The 20,390-nt window shown below is 34.5% G+C and overlaps 1 protein-coding gene across 1 annotated transcript in view; it reads right to left on the bottom strand.

The window, feature by feature from the left end:
- The window catches only part of LOC132194628 (chaoptin), a 189,842-nt gene that overhangs the window by 148,639 nt on the left and 20,813 nt on the right, over positions 1–20,390 (bottom strand). The gene's annotated exons all lie outside the window — the stretch shown is intronic.

Genomic DNA, 20,390 nt, shown 5'->3' with positions numbered 1-20,390 from the left:
TTTTTTATTAAATTCACGTGAAGTTTAAGCATTCAATTTAATTGAATGGTTAACAAGGGAATTGAAAGTTTAGTAATGCAGTAAAGATTTTTTAATATAATTAATTAATAAGAACACAATGAAAACTTCGGATATGATTATTGTGACGAATAAATGAGTTAAAATTTGCTATTTCATGCTACTCCTTTAAAATATTTTTGAAACCATCATGTAAGACAAATTAATTAAAGGCTCTGATCCGGCTTTTGGCTAAAGATAATGTTATTAGTATATTTAATAGGTAAAAATAAATTAATTCAATTGTATAATATAACATTTACATTTATTATGATAAAAGGTAAAACTAAAATTAATTTTACTTAATATAATAAATATATATGTATAACAATATTTTAAGCAAGTTATTTTTGGTAATTATTTATCATTAGTACCAAGTTTTGTTGAAAATTGACTGAAATAGTTATCACGGATTTGTATGTTTCATGGCAATCAGCATAATTTACATCTTTATGCGAGCAAATCATAGGAATAATTCAGCCCAGGCTAAACTAACCAAACTCTAAAAATTAAGGAAATGATTAAATCGGGCTTATCCTCGTTGTAAAAGTATTTTTTTTTTTTTAAACCAGTTTCGGTCACGGTCTGCGACTCTATTTCATGAGCAATCGCTTGTTGACTAATTGAAGAAGCCATTTGCTTTTTAATTTCACAACGAGGAAAAGCCCGATCTCTTCATTTCCATGATCTCCTCAAGTGGCAACTTCTTCAAACAAATTCAAAATTAAGTTAAGGGATTCGATCCTAAACGTCATCTTTTAAAAAATTACCACTTTTAGGTCAATTTATTAGCTGAAGCAAACTACACCAATCATGCTGATGCCCTCTTGTTTCTAATGAGAAAACCACTTTGGACAATCCGCTTTGTTGCATCAATATTCATTAGTTTTGACTGCAGGTGACGCGTCCTTATCCGCACCCCCAAATGACAATGCAGATGTGGCCGAGAGTGGATCGGTGCCGGATTTGGCCAAACTGCTCCACTTCTCTATCTAAATTCCGCCCGCCGTAGATTACGGCCATAGGTGCTGATTAGGCAGTTGTTGAGACTTGTAGCGAAGCAGTCTCTGGCTGCGGAGAGGAATTAATTATCGCACGGCCCGACGACAAATGGTGTTCAACAGCACTCCAGATATCACGGCAGCATAATTGGGTTGCCAGCTGCCGGGATAACTACAGTTGTAAAATAACAATTAAAAGCAGTCGGCCGGCGTATGGCGCAATTATTACTCTCTGATACAAGCTTCGGTCTCACGTGCGAATATCCGAACAGGCAAACGTCAAGATGCGAATTTATTTTAATTTGTGGGCTGTGTGCGTCGCAGAAGCTTTTGATTGAGTTGTTTAGTCTGCCAGATTATCATCCAGATTATGCTAAGCCGTCCGCAGACTATTTGCGCAGCAGACGGATGACGTGCAAATATTTATATCGCTGCCATTCAGAGATGTGGGTATTATTTTTGGATTATATGGAATATAAAAGTGGTCGAATAAATTTGTTCATTCAGTTTTGATGGTACATTTCTCAGTGTCAAAAGCTTAAGAATCAGCATAGCTCAGATGGCAAGTCCAAATTTGTGAAATGAAAAGTAAATCCCCTATAAATTTTAAATGTAGAAAAGTAAAAATTTGTAGCTTTTGTTTCTTTTGTAATTCTCTTTAAAAATTAAAGATTTCTCATTCCTAGCTAGGACCAAATGTTATAAGATTTTGATTTTTATTCTTGGATTTAGTTGATTTTTGGATAAAAATAGATATCATAATAAAATGAAAACCATATGAAAATATTGTTTTTGAAGATTTACTAGATTTCATTCAATAAATGGTGCATTTTAAATTTGAAAAATACTTATTCAATAACATTTTTCATCAATTTCAACATTTAAATTAATTTAATGAAAATTCTTTTTACTTCAAAGTACTCTTTTCTCACATTTTTTATGCATCAGATTATAAAATTAAAATAATTCGCTTAAAGCAGACCTTTGGCGTATACTTTTGCTTTTAAATTTTAATACATCCTTTAATGCATACTCGGCACAACCATTCCTTGCATATTACATCATGCCGCTGGTTTACAAAAAGCAGCTTGAATTAGTCCCATCTTGGCTTGAAGCACGGTAAGCAAATTGCAAAGCTCCTCATTACCGACGAGGAGAGCTTTGTGAGTGTGTGAAAGGACACGAGGAGGATCTTGAAGGGGCGCGCACGTATTCATGTTTATATTTGTGGCCGCGCAATCCTCAAATACACACACTCTCTCAAGCCATGCTTATACAAACACAGCACTCGGTCCGAACGAGATGGCTCTCCACGGGCAGCGTCTTTCTCATCTGCATACGGCATTATTCAGCGGCAGCAATAAATAACCTCCACGCGGCAATCATCGCATTATAATATAATTAATGCGCTGGCAGGATGAACACCTGACGGACTCCGCGATGCCATCACCGCGCCGCGTTTAAATAAACTCTGACTCATCTTGCTGCAAAAGCGAACGCCAAAAATGTCCGTCTCAAATTAAAGTGGATGCAAACGTGCAAGAATTCCTGAAATCTTGAATATTTCGGCCAAACCGGATTTGTAAAATTTTATACAGCCATTAAAACACGATTTTAATCTCTACTTGACCTCTGTAGGTCGCCAAACTTTGGCCTCGAAAGATGATCCGACACAAGAATTCAGAACTTCTAGTGTAGAATTTTCTTCATCTTTATAATTATGAACTAACAATCTTTATAATTGATTTCTTAGGAGAAAAGTACGGAAAATTGAATACATTTAAATATTTCATTAAATTTAAGTCCAATAAACCTTTGCTAACAAACTAAAGCATTCCTTGCCCAATTCATAAATAAAAAATTATACTGTTGTTGCAATTAAAGTATTATTGAAATAAAATTTCAATTAATTCCATTTATTTGTGCACATTTTCCAGAAAAGATTCAACAAAAACCCTTATTATGAGGGAAAAATAAATTGTTCAAAGAATTTTTATACAAATAATTTAGATTTAGAATTCAATCCAGGGAAACAATTTAAATAAATTGAATAGCAGCTAAACTGGATAATTGTTGGAAGTGAATCCATTAGCTAAATTGATAATGGTACAGAAAAAAGCGCCCAACGATCCAGTTTTGTTGTTCTACCAAAAATAAATTGAACAAAAACACTCATCCACTGCCGTGAGCACTGAATTACTTTAAAAAAGTGGCATCGACTCTAAACAGTTCTTTTTAAGTAACAATAAATCTAAAATTTTGTAATGTTTAAAAATTTACTTTGAAAAAAACAAAAACCTATGAAATAAATAATAACATTTTTCCTAAGTAGCGTAAATAAATTATTTGAAAAATAATTCACATCTGTGGCACGACAAGCCGGCCAATTAGAACGACTCCCGCGCAGTCCTATTAAAATATTTTGGCATCAATTGCGGTTGTTTCTGGCACTTGCATCGGCCCTCGGCATTACTCTCTGGGCGCGAGCGACTGTTTTGAAGTGGCTGCACATTTGGCGCCTAATCCTATGAATAATTCGCTTGCGTCAGGTAAGTTTCACCGAAGTACACATCATTATGTTTGTGCTTGCTTTGCTCTTATGAAACAACAAACTCCCTCGAGAGTATGTTTAGTCTAGACAGTTTCGAGAGTGCACCGGGGGCTGATTGTTAATCAAGATGCAGTGGGCGGAATGATTTGATGTGGCGGCCAAAGGGACGTGCCGGCCTCTAATTAAACGGTTGCCCAATGCAAAGGGAGCAGAGATGGCCTTTTAAGATTGGAAATTCATCTCTGCGCGCGCGGTGGGGCAGATGGGGCGCCAGAGATTGCCTGCAGCCGCGGTGCTCACTTTTGAGTGGATTTGGCAAGTCAAGGCGCCTCGCGGAGGACGAGCTTATGCGCAGCTCATTCTGTTCTGAAGGCAAAATCGGCTCTAAATAATTCAAGTATTAATTATGAATTTGTTATTTTGTAGATATACTTATGATATAAGTTGTTTCGTTTTTTTGTTTTGTGATTTCTTTCAATTTGACTTTATTTTGACGGTTGATCATTGCAAGCATTCATTGATCACAAATGAAGAGCACAGGCCGACAAGACTTGGCCTGACCCTTTAAAAAATGTCAGATGGCACATGACTTTTTTTTGCAAAATCGTATTTCACTGTGAAATATAAGAGGTTGCAAAAAAGTCATGTGAAGTCTTATTTTGAAATATTTTTTTAACTTTTGTTTCAAATGGACTAGGATTTAAATCTCTTTAGAGTCTTTACTTTTATAATTGAGCTTTAAGGATTGGATTAATAATAATCAAAAAAGAACTCGTGACATCCAAATCAGAACTAATTCTATCAATATAATTGACACTACAATTACGAAGAAATCTTATATAAAAAAATATTAACCTACTAAAATCTAAAGTTGAAATATTTTTGCCGATAGTTATTGCAAATAATGCTGAATTTTTTAATAAAATTAAAAAATAATAGAATTATATAAAAAAAATTATTATACAATTCTTTAAAAAGATGCAAAATATAAAGCTGCAAATAGAGTCTATTTAAATTAAATAAAAAAAATAAAAGCATATTAATTTTTTTTTTACGTAAAAATACATTTTATGAATATCAATATTGCTATCAGTATTGCAATATAAGAAGTTAAAAAAATAAGAAATACCACAATGGAATGGAAAATGGAACATGTGAAGAATCCATTGTGGAAATATGAAAACTCGCTTTGATGACAAACTGAAATTTTCAACACAATTTCCACAAGCGCATATTTCCGCATTTCAAATTGCAAAGGCTTCTTTAATCCCATTTCATTTGTTCCAAGAGTTGACTTGCGTGCAGAAAACAAGTTGCAATAAGTCAACAGCACTACTTTTTAATTACTATACAAGCAGCAAACTTGTCAACGTGACAAACAGCTCTTCTGAAAAGCTCGCGTCCTATTTATTTATTTCAGATCTTGGCTTATTCAAGAGTAATTTCATTTCAACAAGACGATGCATTGCCGCTCGCGAAACGAAGCCTCTCGAAACTAATTACTTTGGCACTCTTAATTAAACTCTAGGAAGAGAGAATTCCTCTGAGCAGCGCAGACAAGGAAAGAAAAATGACTCCATAAGCAAAACCCACTTCTTCTTCAATATACACGAGAACCGACGGAAATGAGCTTTTGATCTCTCGTGGTGATGCAGCCGATATGAAAAAAAACCCGACTGCACTCGCCTTATTGAAAGTAATGTTGCGCACGTTCGGAACGAGGAAATTTATTTTCCGTACTTAAAAAAAAAGGGACGAGTAATGAGAAAAAAGACGGACAAGTATGTAGGTTAATTAAGGCTCTCCGTATATGTGATCAGCGAGCTCGTTATAGTTGCATGCAAAAGCAGCATATCGTGCTCCAGTAATAACAATAAATTATCACCCAGTGGCTCGAGAGAACTGCCCGGCAAACACCAGTAATTCTCCCTTATTATTAATATTGAATCCCGCCCGCCCGCACGACGGATAATCATCCCCAGTTGCATTTGGCCTACATTCGGAGGAAAATATTTAATAACGTTCCCAACGAGGGACACGCATGAGAGAAACGGCACAATTTTTAATAAACACGTATACGCGTAACTTTTATCTTTTATCATGCAATATCGGGGCAGAGAGAGAAGCGGACGGATATATTAAATACCTGGGGGAGCGGCGGTGCCTTTTTATTTTGCGCGAGACGATCAGGAAAACGCAAATTCCCGCGGGAGCAATCAAACCGGCGAACGTGGTCCTCGCGAACAAATATATCCCCTCTCAGTCAGTCAGTCGGTTTATTTTTGTTTTTATTTCGGCCCAATAACAAAGCACGCTCGATTTGCAGGCTAATTTTCCGAAGCTCGTTCGCTGCCGAAGGCGATAAAAAGTGCGCCTGTTTGTCACGCCGGCCAATTTGTCATTTCAACTGCTGTCCTTCACTGAATTTTATTGCCAATTTCCGGCCCACCCGACCGAATGTGGGTGAATTTTTACATCGCCGCCGCCGTCACCCGAGCGATTAAATTTCATCGATGTCAATTTGTTCGTTTCTTTTGACTCTGTGAATTCTTTTTAAATTTTTAAAAAGCTACCAATTTAATCACAAAATTTACCCAAAGTTCTATTGGCAGCAATTTTATTTTTAAAAAAAGAAACAATATTAAACATTAATTTTCAAATACTGTTGAGAATTTGAACTTATTATTTATTCAATAAAGGTGACCGTAATAATTTAAAATGTAACATTGTAAATATTTAGACGGAAAATTTATGAGATAAACTTTTTTCGCTGCAGTTTTATTTGTCATGACTCTTCTGAAAATTATGCCGCACGTCGGCCATTATGTCATTTCGATAGCACAATTTCATTTCCAGCTTCATCACGTGAATATGTATAGATTAATCGCAATTAAATTGCAATTTAATTTGCTTAATAATGAAATTAGGCAATTTTTTATGTAATTGTTGTAATTTTGTTCCATTTCAAAGTACAAAATGATCGTAGAGCTAAATCAAATTATTGAATGAACTATCCTGAAGATAATTGTATGTGTCTAAGATACTTTATATATTTAATAAACAACTGCAGACAGAACATATTACAAAATACACATTTCACAATGCTTAAAATTTTTTAAATTATAAAAAAATGTACAAAAATATTAAAATTAAATATTTTAAACTATTTATTAAAATCGGTAGTAAATTTTTAATAAAAAAATTTAAAATATAAAAGAAGATTATTACAATTCAAACGTGTTGTTTTAATATGTATTTTAGGTTTTTACATGGTTTTGCTGATCCTGTTCGCCAAACTTGGATCTAAAGAACGGAATGCCAAAAATTTTACTTTTAATTAAGAAATTAATTTTAAATTAAACAAGAATTTACCTTTAAGTGTCACAAATAAATCTAAAAATTTATAGAAAACCGGAAAATTAGGGCAATCAGAGCCTGGATCGTGATTTCGCCCTTTAAAGCAGAACCATCCCGTGCCTTGAAAGGTTTTTTGCCGCAAGTACTGCCGACCGGTCGGTTAATTAATTAAAAAAGTTTTATAAATCTAGGTTAGAAGGGACGTGCGGCCGGCGTCTTGGATAACGCGATCTTATCTAAATTAAACGCTACACCACCATATGAAATTAAACCACCCCGACGGGAAGGAAAATCGATGTGCATGCGATGCAGTTTGCGCTCTTTTTCCCCTGGCGAATTTCAATCTCGCTGCGTAATAAGCACTTGTCTCTCTTTCTCCAAAATTACACGTCTCGCGAGCAGTCGCCCCGTCTTCTTTCTCATTTCGCCGCCCAAGCCGGGGGTTGTGAGCGAAAATTGAAACAATGTGTCTCACTTCTCGTCGCCGGCAACAGGAAAAACTCCGGCTGCCGCAAACAATAAATTATTCCCAAAAGCCGAGTGGGACAGAGCCGGGGAAATAAATAAAACATAAATATTTCCTCTTCGCCGGGAATGAAATATGGCTTTAAAGGAGAGAAATGTTCAGGTCTTTTGCGAATTAAAATCGAAGTGGAAATTTCATCGCTCGTTTCCTATGCTAATTCAGTTTCGAGTTTCATTTCTGCGGCACGACGTGATGTTTCCGAGATTTTTTGCCGCGATATAAAAAAAAAAAAAACACGCCCGAGCGTGTGCCGACTCAATTCATATGCTGATGATGTTTCAGCCAAGAAACCACTTTGGTGAGTGCGCAGACATTTACGCTTCGGTGCAAAGAACGATCATATTTTCAGGCTGAAATTGCTGCTTTTAACAACTTCCAACACATGAAGTCGACGTAGTTGGTGTTTCTTTAATATCAGCGAAGGAAATTGTGGTTCAAGATTGCCAGATTGGAATGAAAAACGATTTAGCACTGCTTTTATAGTAATAAGGTGTGAAAGGTTTTTTTTAATTTTTAAACGTTAATAATAAAAAATAAATAAATAATGTTAACTTTCAACTTTTTCAATGATGAAAATTCCTGAATTCAAACTAGTCCATTGCTTTTCTTAACAATTTAAATTGCTAGATTTAAAGAAATAAGAGTTTAATTAAAATTACTTTTATTGGATTGAAAAAAAAAATTATTTATTTTGCAAACTAATTTAAGCGACTCTATTGCAGCAAAATTTTAGACATCACTTTTTTAGATTTCAAGTTGAACAGTATCATTAAAATGCAATGTTTTATTACTGGTTTATTTTGAAAATTACTTAATTATCATTCTTCAATAAATTTGTTTGAAGAAGTTGACACTAGAGGAGATGATCATGGTCATCATGGAAATGAAGAGATCAGGCTTTTTTTATCGTTGCAGAAATATTTTTAAATTAAAAAAAAAAACTTGGTTTTTTGAATAAAAAAACATTTCTGCAACAACGTTAGCCTGATCTCTTCATTTCCAGTTTCCAATACAATTACAATAAAATTCAAAATAATCAATTAGGATTTGAATTAAAAGCCAGCATAATTTAGTCTGCTATTAGATATATGTCAAATAGCATGTGCCATAGATCTGAATGATTTTTACTTCAAATATGTGAGGGAAATTGTCCTTCTTCGCTTGGAAAAGGAATTGTAAATTTTGAAATAATAAACTTGTATAAATCACTATTTTATTTGTCTTAAAACCAATAAATTTAGGGTAAAAATGTATCAAGTGTTTACAGACTGGACGCTCATTTGACTGCTAAAATTTTACTTCTGTAAAAGAGGAAACCATCATGCCCTGTGTTTTGACCAAAATTCCAAAAGATTCTAGGGTAGAGCAGGTTGCATACTAACTTTTACCAAACCCCACTTGAAAAGTGTTGCCAGGAGTGGACCTGGATAATAAATCACTTTTTATTTATATAAAAAAGAAAGTGCATCTTCTCAAGCTGCTTTTTATTGAAAAGTTCTCGCTATCCGCTTTCCTCACTAGAGCAGGAATTAATTTCAAAAAGTCGGGCAAGAGGGGGATGAACGGATTGAGCCCGAAGGCATACGTGGCAGGAATGGCGAAATAATTAAAGTGGCACATCCATTTGGCCCCACCGATCACCCCTGCGCTTGGTCCCCGCCCGCCCGTTCGCTCTTGTTTTGAAAAACAACACGTTCGTACTCGGAACGCTTGCTTTTAACGCAAAGTGGTAGGAAAAGAAGAATGGACGGAGAAAAGAAGGTGTGATGAGAGTGAGTGGTGCACTCGAAAAGCATCCAGACGCATTTCCCGGTGAATAAAAAAAAAGCAGAAAGGTCTCCGCCGGGGTGCGCCCGTCGACTTGTTAAAAGCAGTAAAAAGCTACCGGCGAACAAGAACACGTGTTAAAGACCGCGCGCCATCTCCGTTGGTCCACATTGCACGGGGCTTTTTATTACACCCACATGTCGGATTTTTTGTTTGTTTCCAAAAAGCATCGCTCGTCGGGGACCCGCTCCTGATGAACACGCGTCAGCTTAATGCACCAGCGGGGAAAAAACGAAATTTGAAATTCCGTTCTAGTGCAAAAAAAAACATAAATATAAAAAAGAGCATTTGTACGCATTTGCGTGGGTTTTTTTTCCCAGACATGGCAGTTCCATTAACGCATTAGTCCAAATTTATGTCATCCTGGGAGTTAGCGACAATCGCTCTTAATAATTTTGAGAGTGAAAAACACAAACAAAGAGTGGAATTATTCTTTTTGCTTATAAAAATATACAAATTTTCATTGGGCTTAATGTTATTTATTTAAAGATTATATAAAATTTAAAGTTTTTAAACATATAATCTTATAGAAGAAAAACTGTTTGTTTTTTACATGAATTATTATGTTCCTTTGAATAAAAGCTAATTTTTTTTATAATGACCCCTAGAATACATGTTTTTACCTCAATTTACGTTTACACTTCATTCATTTGCAAATTTAAATTTCACCTATCAGTCTATCAGACAAAAAAATATATTATATCAATTTAAAATTTATTATTAATCGAGAAATGTTGATTTACTAGGCGTGTGAATAATAAGTTTTGTACAGTTTCAATAAAATTATAAAAAGGTATTCTTTAGTTTTTAATTTTTTTCACCATTCCCTTAATGTTTGAATCAAAAGTCGCCGGAAGGGTGTTAAGAAGCTCTAGGAAGTAATTAGGTTATCAACTTAAATACAATTTACAGTCTTAAGCAATTCCGACGCTAATCAAAGAACTTTTTCGTCTCCTCAGAATCAGCAGCACCTGTTGAAAAAAACAATCGCTTCTTTTCCCAAGTAATTACACCGCTTCTCTTTTACGCCTCGTTCGTTTGGCTTTCCCTCTGCTGCGAGACCGGGAATAATTAATTAGCAGCAAATGAGCGCGAGGTAAAACAAGCACCGCGATATTATTGTTTGCTTTGGCTGTGAAATAACAAGAGAAACGGAGGCGAAGCTGAACTTGTAGAGCCGCGAGCGATATAACGATGCATGTTATCGCTTATTAGCCTTGTCGCAGTACAAGACACACATGATGTGAGTATGCAACCAGTGCGATTCACAAGTGCAGCGGAATGCATACGTGTGCCGTTGGAGGGGCGTGACAGGTGTGAAATTTATGCCTCTCTAATTGCATGCATCGCTCTGGTCTCTCTATCTTGGCTGCTGGCACTGATTCGACGTTGGGTGAATAATTGATTGTGCTCAATTTATTGCCTTTTGATCAGGGTTAATAAGGAGGTGATAATCACACACAGTAGCATCACCACCTTCGCAAATTAGCAGGTTTGATTGAATTCAATGTTAGGATCTCCCATTGTCAGTAGCAAAGAAAACCACTGACACGGTTTCTGATAATTATGCTGTAAATATTTTCTTGCAGTTAAATAGCGAAATTTGTTACACAAATTTTCCTTCTAATTTTTAAGTACCATATATGGTTTTCAGAAGAATATTTAGTGACAATAAATTTCGTAGTATCTCCTTCAGGTTGATATTTTGTCGTTGTTAAATTAACACAATTCAATATACCAATTGAGTCAGTAATTATGAGCATGTGGGACGCCACACAAAACAAGTACAAAAATATATATTTTCTAAAAGAGAAACAATTCATGCAAATTATTTTAGACTTGTCTACTATTTTAAAGTAATTTAAAATAATTTAACAAAACTTTGCTTTTATAAATTTTTAATTTGTTCTAATAAATCATAATTTAACATTTTTTTTATTAATTTTTTAATAAAAGCAAATAGACATTATTTATATTTTAAAATTTTGCCTTCCAATGCGATTATTTGCTATGGGGTATTTATAATAATAAGGTTTCTTAAACTGTATTTAATTATAAATCTTTACAAATGGCGCACAATGAGCATATGAAGATAAAAAGACTCTTCGAATACAGCTTCCTGAGCTTCGTTGGAAAATTAAATTATCACATTCGAAATTACTTAATAATTATTATTATTCATATTTAAATATGAAAATAGGAATAATGATGAAATTCCACAATTAAAAAACATCAATAAAAACAGACCTAGAACTCACAAAGAAAATTGAAGCGTTTAATTGCTAAGGAACAAAGCAGCATTTTATTTGATCTTCTTAAAATAATTAGGCAAAAATCCGTTTCCAGAGCACAAAGGGAGAAAACCGCAGGCCGACAATCAAAGAGGGCTTTAAGCGGCCGCGAGCACTTGGGAGCGACCTGTTTGCCTTTTAATCCCATTAGGCCATTGATAATTTCGAGCCGGCAAAGTGGACCCGCCCGCTGGCCCGGCCAGGTCAACGCCACCTCGCTCTGCTAATCCGCTCTTTATTCATAAACGAGTGCGGCGGCGGCGGCGGAGGAGAGAAAAAGCAGAAGAAAAAAAAATCGGTTTCGGCATTGTTGTGCGGAGGGCGCGGTTGTGTCAACTTTGACCTCGACTACGAAGGCGTACGTGACTTCACCTGCAGGCCGCCGTAAAAAGGGGCGAACACGCAACTGCCCAAAATTGTAATGCACCGCGCATACGTGTATTTTTATTTTTATTTGGCCGCTCCGCGGGAGAGAAGAAAAAAAAGAGAAATAATCGCGCTAAAGAGACCGAAAGTGGTCCGGCAGCAAGTTTTGTTTGGACAGAAACAGAATTCCGTGAAAAGTGAATTTTAAGGCCAATTGACGCGCGCTCGCACTTGCGGCAGAATTTTTCAGTATTTTGCTCGTGCCGAGCGTGGCTTGAATATTAATTTCCCGGTTATGCGCACCGAAACACACGTACTTTGGCGTGCTCGCTCGGGAACCTTGATTTTTTCCAGCGATTTCGTTTGCTTTCGACGACGCGTTTTTGCCGTAAATAGCGCGGTTTGCTTCTACGCACACGCAAAACGTTCCTGGATTATTTTAAGAGCCTTAATTTATGGCTTTGCTCGAACTATTAAAAAAAAAAATATGCATTTGGTATCAAAACTACGATCTTGCAACATTAGTAACAAGTTGGAATTCTAAATTTGATATAAAACCACACTTTAGAGTAAGATTTTGGTAATATTTGACCATAAAAATGTGAAAATTTCATTTTTTTTTTTTTTATAACAATACAGTACAAAATTATTCCGTTAGAAAAAAATTTATTTTAGAAACAAATCCACAATCCACACAAATAAAAAATTTGAAATGTTAATAGAAACATAAATTAGTAAAAATCACAAATAAAATCATGACACATTTGTATGAAAACAGAAAATATTATTTTAAAAAGTTCAAATAATTTTACTATCAATCAAAACAAAAGCATGTAAAATTAAGCTTATATACAAGTTTTTTTTAGTAGCAAACTCAGAGAGTCAATAAATCACATCACTTGTTTTCTCTATTAAAATTTACTGTATTTTTTAAATTTTTTATTTTACATTTTGAAAAGGCCAATCATGGTGAATTTGATAAAAAGATTATTCTGGAAAAAATTCCAATCCTCCATCGGAATTTGTTCATAATTTTTATAGCAAATTTTTCAAGAATTATGTTCACGTTTATTATTCTAGCATCAATTTACCAATTTTCCTGTTAAAAAAAAAAACCCATAGGGAAAAATGCTCTTGTACAACCCTTGTTCTTTCTTCTCCGGTATAAAATAACAAGCGAAAAATTACAGGGGCCTTAAACAAATTCCTTGAGTAACAACGTTGTAGAGCGCACACAAAAAAAACTGCGACAGGCACTAAATTTTTATTATTTAGGAGAAGGTAGCAGAGAGCAGAAGAAAAAAAATTATGTTTAATAGGACGCTCACGCAGCTTTTGGAAGCTCTAGGACGTTTTTTCCTCATTAGACCGACCCACATCTCGAGGGAAAATAAATTGTTCGCGCGTAGGCGAAGTTTAAACGTAAGTTCCGCTCAATATTCCCAATAAAAACAAATATAATAAAATCAATTTATTCGAACACACTAACCGATAGACACGCCCAAAATAGTTTTCCAACTCGAGCATGTGTTTTTCGAGGGATAATAAGACTACGAAATCAAGTCTGCGATATACACGTGTGACTTTAATCCACTCTTAAATCGCAATTTACTGGCCCATTTAGATATTCCAAGGTGACACTGAATGGCAAGACACACGCGTCGGCTTCTTCTCCGAAAGCACAAGTTGCTTTTGAAGATATATAGAATCTTCGTCGTTGAATTTCGCCTCCCTGGTGTGCACGACACTAAAACTTAATGAATTTGGCCTTCTTGAAAGTGACTTTGCATACATTAATTACTGTGTCCCCAACTTCAAGAATAGAAGTAACACTGTAAAATCAAATGGGGATTTATATCTCTTTTGGGAAAAGAAGTCTGGCCAGTTTAACATTCAATGTTGAATATAGCATTAATTAATAATAATGATAAGTGGTAAAAAGGAACTGGATTATATAATAATTTAGTGGCTTTCATAAAAGTCTATCATAAAAAATGAAGTTACTCTTTAAGGAGTTAATTTTAATTTATATTGCTTTAATTAAGTAAACGGTGATTTATGTCAGTTTTTCAAGGAAATAAAGCTAACATTTTAATTGATCTATTTTTTAAATTCACATTTATTTCGTAATTTACAATTTGTTCACTTCTATTAATTGTAGTTTCGTAGAGACAAACATGTTTTTTTAGTAATAAATAAATTAATTAATTACATTTATATACCTGTACTTGACGTTTGCATTCTCATTACCTGGAATTCATAACACCTCACAAGTTTTTGACAGCAAAACGAAATTTCTCCTCGCGGGGGAAGATACAAAAGACAAATTAACTCAAATCTTTGGTGGAAATCCGAGTCATTCATTCCAAAGAGAGCAGTTTTAATTAATGTGCCTCCTCAGCAGAATGCGCGCGTCCCACGCTCAAAACTCGATTCAATGCGGGCTTAGGATGTATCAAGACTATAGAAGATCTTTGTGATTGCGACTTTGTTAGCGGAGGCTGCCGTTTTGATTGATGAAACCGACGACGGCGGCATAGAACATAATGCACTGGTGTGTGTATTCAAAACGGCGGCTTTAATTGCGAGGGCGTGGTCTCATAGGTGTGAAAATCGCTATTGAATACAACGTCATTAAAACTTTTGTCGGTCGCCTGCTCCGCGTTTAATTAGTGCGACACGAAATAAATTCCCGTATTCGTTTTGAGTTATAGCGGCGAATTCCGAAATAAAAAAGTAGACCGGGATTTGTGCGGTTGGCAATTAAAAATTCATGAATCACAAACACGTAGGCTGGCCACCGCTCTCTCGTTTTAATTTATTAACCGGCGTTGAATAAGACGCGTGAAAAAGCAGCAGAAGCCGCCGCCGCGCGTGTCTGCCGCCATAACTAACGAGACGCCGTGAAAAGAAGAGGCGAATTTTCCGCGGTTATCCTCGCCGACTCCCTTTCTCTTTTTGCGTGTGTAGCGGAACATTGTTCGCAAAGCATTCCACCTTTTTTCCCTTTCTCTCTTGCAACATATTTTAGTAAAAGCTTGCGTATTACTATGGAGATATAAATTGTACCCTCTGAGAATGCCAGGAGAAATTTAAATAATAAAATATTTTACGAAAAGGAGAGCACGCAGATGTTTCTGGCTTGCGGTTAAATTATTTTTGTTTTCTTCTGAAATTAGGAAGCAATGCAATATATCATTAGCTTTCAAATCAACCAAGTCTCATGAGAATGGAATGGTATGGTAAAGTTAGAAAAAAAACATTGTAACTATAGAAAAACAAACATTGTTAGAATAATCAAATTTTTAACATATTTATTACAAACTTTTTATATTTAACAAAATTATTTTTATTTTCTATTATAAATTGGAGTATTTTATTTTATTATTATTTTTTTTAAATAATTACGAAAATAAATAATATTTTACGCCTTTTGAAACTAAGACTCTTTAGTTATCTTTTAATAGAGCGTAAATGTATATAAAATAATATAATTTTTGATGCCACCACTCTCAGTGGACTGTTATAGATGTAAAACGTAACTAGAACTTGAGGGTTACTTTTAATTAAGAAATTAATAATGAACTGTTAAAAGAAATAAATTCAATAAAATTTTAACAAGAAATTCTAATTAGGATATTCAATCTCAAATTTCCAATGCAGTGTTAGGGATTTATTTCAATTGCTAATAATATTGATAATATACATATGTTAATTTGAAAAAAAAATTGGCCAATGCGAGTGCATTTTTGGATATTTCTGTATGCGAAAATACCAAAGTTAATATTTTGCAACAATAACAAGACCCATGAGAGTAATAATTAAAGCTGCCCATCGGCTGTTACGCCGGTTGCATGCATTTTATGATTAGCGACCACCACCCTGTCATAATTACTCACTCATGCGATTCCCATTAATTTGAATATTATGCTGGTATGTGAAAAGATCGTGAACCGTTTCGATCATCGGAGCATTATTATTATTAATTCATTTAAATTCAGCGAAAATTTGCCAACAAACTGCTCCAAATTGATTAAATTATATACTTGGCAAGACAGACGGTCGTTTTTCAAAAGCTGCCACTAATAAATATGACGAAAGGGTTAATTTACGATTCGGTGGCCACCCCTTTTCATTGTTCGTTATAACTTTTATTAGCTCGCGAGAGCTGAAAATTTATGGCTCTCTCTCGAAATATATTATTAGAGAGCATCAAATTTTGGGAATTCGGTATGCAGATAAAATTAAAAAAAAAGCACACAACAGCGGCGAAATGCGAAAGGGTGGTGGAATGCGGTTGAAGGTTGCCGCGGGCAAATGAACAGCCGCCCGGCCACAACTCAATCTCGGGACGAGTTTGTGTGTATTTATCAGCGCCTGGCGGCGGCGGCGAGTTCGTTTTTCCGGTTGCGCCTCTCTCCGCGGTCGGCCTGCGTGCAAAATTTTCTTCCGCAGAAGGTGAGAGTGAGAAAATGATCAAGGCTATTTCCTTTAAGTTAGATATAAAAATAAAGTATAATTAAATCAAAAATTATACAAAAATAAAATTAAATATATATATTTAAATTTTATCTCCACATTATTAATTTATATTTTTATTAGTTAAATATTTTTATATATTTTATAATTTTCATCTTAATTATAATTAAAATTATTAATTGAATGTAATTTTATTTCAGTAAGGTCGTTTATTTCAATATTATGCAAAATTTTAAGAAATATTATATAACCAACATCATGGATAACAAATTATTCAAGAGCATTAACTGGTAATACGTCCTGTTCAATTGTGGGTCCATTTCGACTAAATTAACAGTTTTCTGAACTCATAATTAGATCATATGGCTATATTTAATAAATATCAGAAATAGAGATTACCGAGATTACAATTTCTGAGAATTAACAGAATAAATCAGAAAATTTAATGTGTTGTGTGAATTAAATAATCCTCTCCCTCATGTTCTTGGTGATTCAACAATCAATAGATAAGAGAAGAACTAAAATGTACGCAAATTAAAAATATGCCTTTCTGAAGGAAAAATTGAGGTTGTAGAACCAAAATATATCCTTGAAATACATTTATTGAGACGTTTCACTCATTTTTAAATTGAAATTAATCACTCATTTTCAAAAATCGCCTATTTAAAAAGATTAACGACTTCAATAAATCACTCATAAGAAATTATTTTCCCCAAGCAGTTTAAAAATTCATCAATTTCGCACATATTCAGTTTCCGGCAGAATCCAATGAATTAATCTTGCCATCCTTGGCACGAAAGTGATGAAATTCAAAAGACAATTGAGAGACGAATAAATTTCTGAATCTTAGTCCGCACGTCTCGGCGACCAAAGCTTGCCGTGAGATTATATTAATCCGGGGTAGGAAATGAAGTCTCTGCCCGCGTGCGTTTTAATCTAATTAGAGTTTGGCAAAAGTTGGCACCCCGTGAGCCAGAGAGAGGACGAGCTGGGCGGTCGGGTGTTGAATTCATTTTCAAGTTGACTGACTGCTTTTCTCAACGAGAACCTTGAACCTTTTCCTGCAGAAAGGCAAAAGCGCATTGGCCATTTTGCAGTCGCTGAGCTTTTATCGTAATTGACTTGATTGTCGCCGAGGATTATCCGGGAGAGGAGAAAAATTGCAAACCTGCTTGATAAATATAAATGGCGACGAGAGAGACTCTCGGCAATATTTTTCATATACATACAAGTGTGTGCTAATGTAATTGAATCCCAGCGGAGATGGCGAGAGATGGAGCGGAGAAGAAAAAACGCGCGTGTCGAGCTTGGGGAGAAATAGACGTTCTATTCTTTTCTTTCGTCGCGCAGCCGAAACAAAAGTGAAAAACGTGTCTCTTTAATGCAATGTTTGAAGACACACGAATAAGAGGTTTTCTGCCTGCTGGCAGCTGGAAAAAAGGAAACGCGTGTGTCTGCTGTAAAAAACAAAAATAACCTTCCCCTCAAACTGTTGAGAGCTCTCCGTTGAGTGTGTATTTTTTTTTAAAGGTACCAGTTGAGAATTATTTTTCAGATATTTCCAGACGAGACTCGCATGGAAAGGATAAAAAAATAAAAATAACCGTCAGTTTCCTCTTTTTCCGAGTATTGCACGCAATGAGAGCAATTTCCGAATTCTCGACATACAAACTGGGTGCCATTAAGGAAGCAGTTTGAAAGCGATTATGGCTTATTATTCGACGGAAAAAGTTTCCAAGTCGTTTACAAACCGGTATACAAAACACCAAATTGATATTTTGCAATTCAATGAGTTCATTTGTTGCAGACAATATTACTTTTTGGACGAAAGAACTTCAAAATAAGTTATTATTAAACTCCTCTTGGCCAAATATAATTTGGATTTTAATTAATTTTTAGTCTTGATATTAGAAGCTAATTTTGTTTTAAACTAAAAATGTTGAAATCTTTCAACGTATAATTAATTTTAAATTATTTTCAACCTGACAGAATTGGGATATCAGTAATATTATCATTTTTTTTTTCATTATCTTCGATTTTAAGAAAATCATTAAGTGAAAAATTAAATAGGCTCAAAACAAAATTAATATTAATTTGCGTTTTCATAGTTTCGTGGCTTAAAATATTTTAACAAACTTAAAAATAACTATTTTCCAAGCTCGAAGGAAAAGCGTAGAGAGCAGAAAATTCAAGCGAGCGCGCTCTTTCGCTTGACAAAACTATTTTCCGGAAAAGTCTTTCTGTCAACAACATATTTACCGATAGATAAATCGTCTGGAAAAATTCCGAGTAAACAAATTGTATTCATACCATCGATTCAGTTCACGGAATTCACAGAAACTCACCTGAAACAGAGAAAGAAAAATGTAAATTAAACAACAGAGATAAAAGAGAAAAATTCTTTGATCAAAATATTGTACTTGAATTCATTTTATATCTCGACAAGTCAGTATAGAATGAGATTTAATAGTGGTAAAGCGACATAGATTTGCGAGTATAATTTGAAATTTAAATCAGCGCTTATCGGAGACACACGCCGGTAACTAGTGAATTTTTTTTTTCATCCGAGGCGCGTGTTTCGGGTGCGATGCAAATTCTCACAACTGTGCTGTCACCGTGTGCAGGTATAAAATTCCGATATAAATATTATACCTCTTCTTTTATCTCACTCGCAGCAGTTCATTCAATAATAGCTGCCGGCACTCTATTTGTGCGGCTCTGATAAAATTTATTGGGGCTGCTCTCTTCGGTATGAATTTTTATTGCCAACAAAATGAGAGAGTTATTGCCGCAGCTTCGTACAACGCCAGCGCACGACAATGCCATTTTTCTAATAGCTTTATAGACGGAGCTTCATTTTCTGTTTTCGTCGGAAGTATTTATTTTCGAGGCGATTCGGTTCTGATCTATGGAATTGGATTTCTTTCTCCTATAATGCAGCAGCAATTGGTTTCATGTTTGTAAAAGCTTCATCCTCTAGCTGGTTTTGCATTATTCATGGTGGAAATGAATTATTTTTTCCATCGGTTGTCACAACTTTTATGCGCATTGAAAATAATATGTTTAGATTACACGGAGTAAGAATTGATGAGGCCGAATTCTTTTTGTTATACAAATCGGTTTTTAACAATTAATTAAGAGGAAAACAAAAGAGAAGCAAAAAAATGTAATTGAACTTTTTTTTTAATTCCCTGTTTAATGTCTGGAAATTTATTTTTCAAATTTGTTTGAAGAAGTTGACACTCGAGGAGATGATCATGGAAATGAAGAGATCGGGCTTTTCCTCGTTGCAGAAAAATTGTTTTTATTGAACAAAAAACAGTTTTTCTGCAACGAGGAAAAGCCCGATCTCTTTATTTTCAAACATTTTATTTTTATTATTCTCTGCTTTGATGAGATTTTTTGACTAAAATTTTCGCAAAAACATGAAATTTATCATCAAGTGTATGTATTATTTCCACAGCCAGATGAAAACAGAAGGGTCAAAGATCATTTTTCCCATTGATGTCCATTACGCTGAGTGCCACTTTTTATTTTAAAAAGCCAGCTTGTTTTGAGTGCAAAAATTGATAGATTTTTTAAATTCAAAATTTATCATAAAAACCACTTCAAGTGCAAATGTTTCTTCCAAAAATGATCCCCTGGAAATAATAATTGGCAAAAAGATATTAAAAATAAATTTTAATTCCTTATTTGAATTATGAATAATTATGAAATTTTTTCAATTTTTGTATTGACTGAGAAAAAATACGATAATAATTAACAGAATTTAAATGTCTTAAAAAAAAATTGACTTTTAATTTGAAAATAAAATTAACTGCCCTTAAATTTGATAACTAGCCTGAATTTCAGTTTTTTGTATCTTAATTTTACATTTTAAAAATGCTACAAAATAATTATAATATTATGCATTATAATTTCAAATACAAACAAAG

Source organism: Neocloeon triangulifer, unplaced genomic scaffold (genome assembly GCF_031216515.1).
Source record: "Neocloeon triangulifer isolate White Clay Creek 2 clone unplaced genomic scaffold, ASM3121651v1 ptg000008l, whole genome shotgun sequence".
Lineage (NCBI taxonomy): Eukaryota > Metazoa > Arthropoda > Insecta > Ephemeroptera > Baetidae > Neocloeon > Neocloeon triangulifer.
Note: the sequence above shows the minus strand (reverse complement) of the source record. Positions and strands in the feature narration are given on the sequence as shown.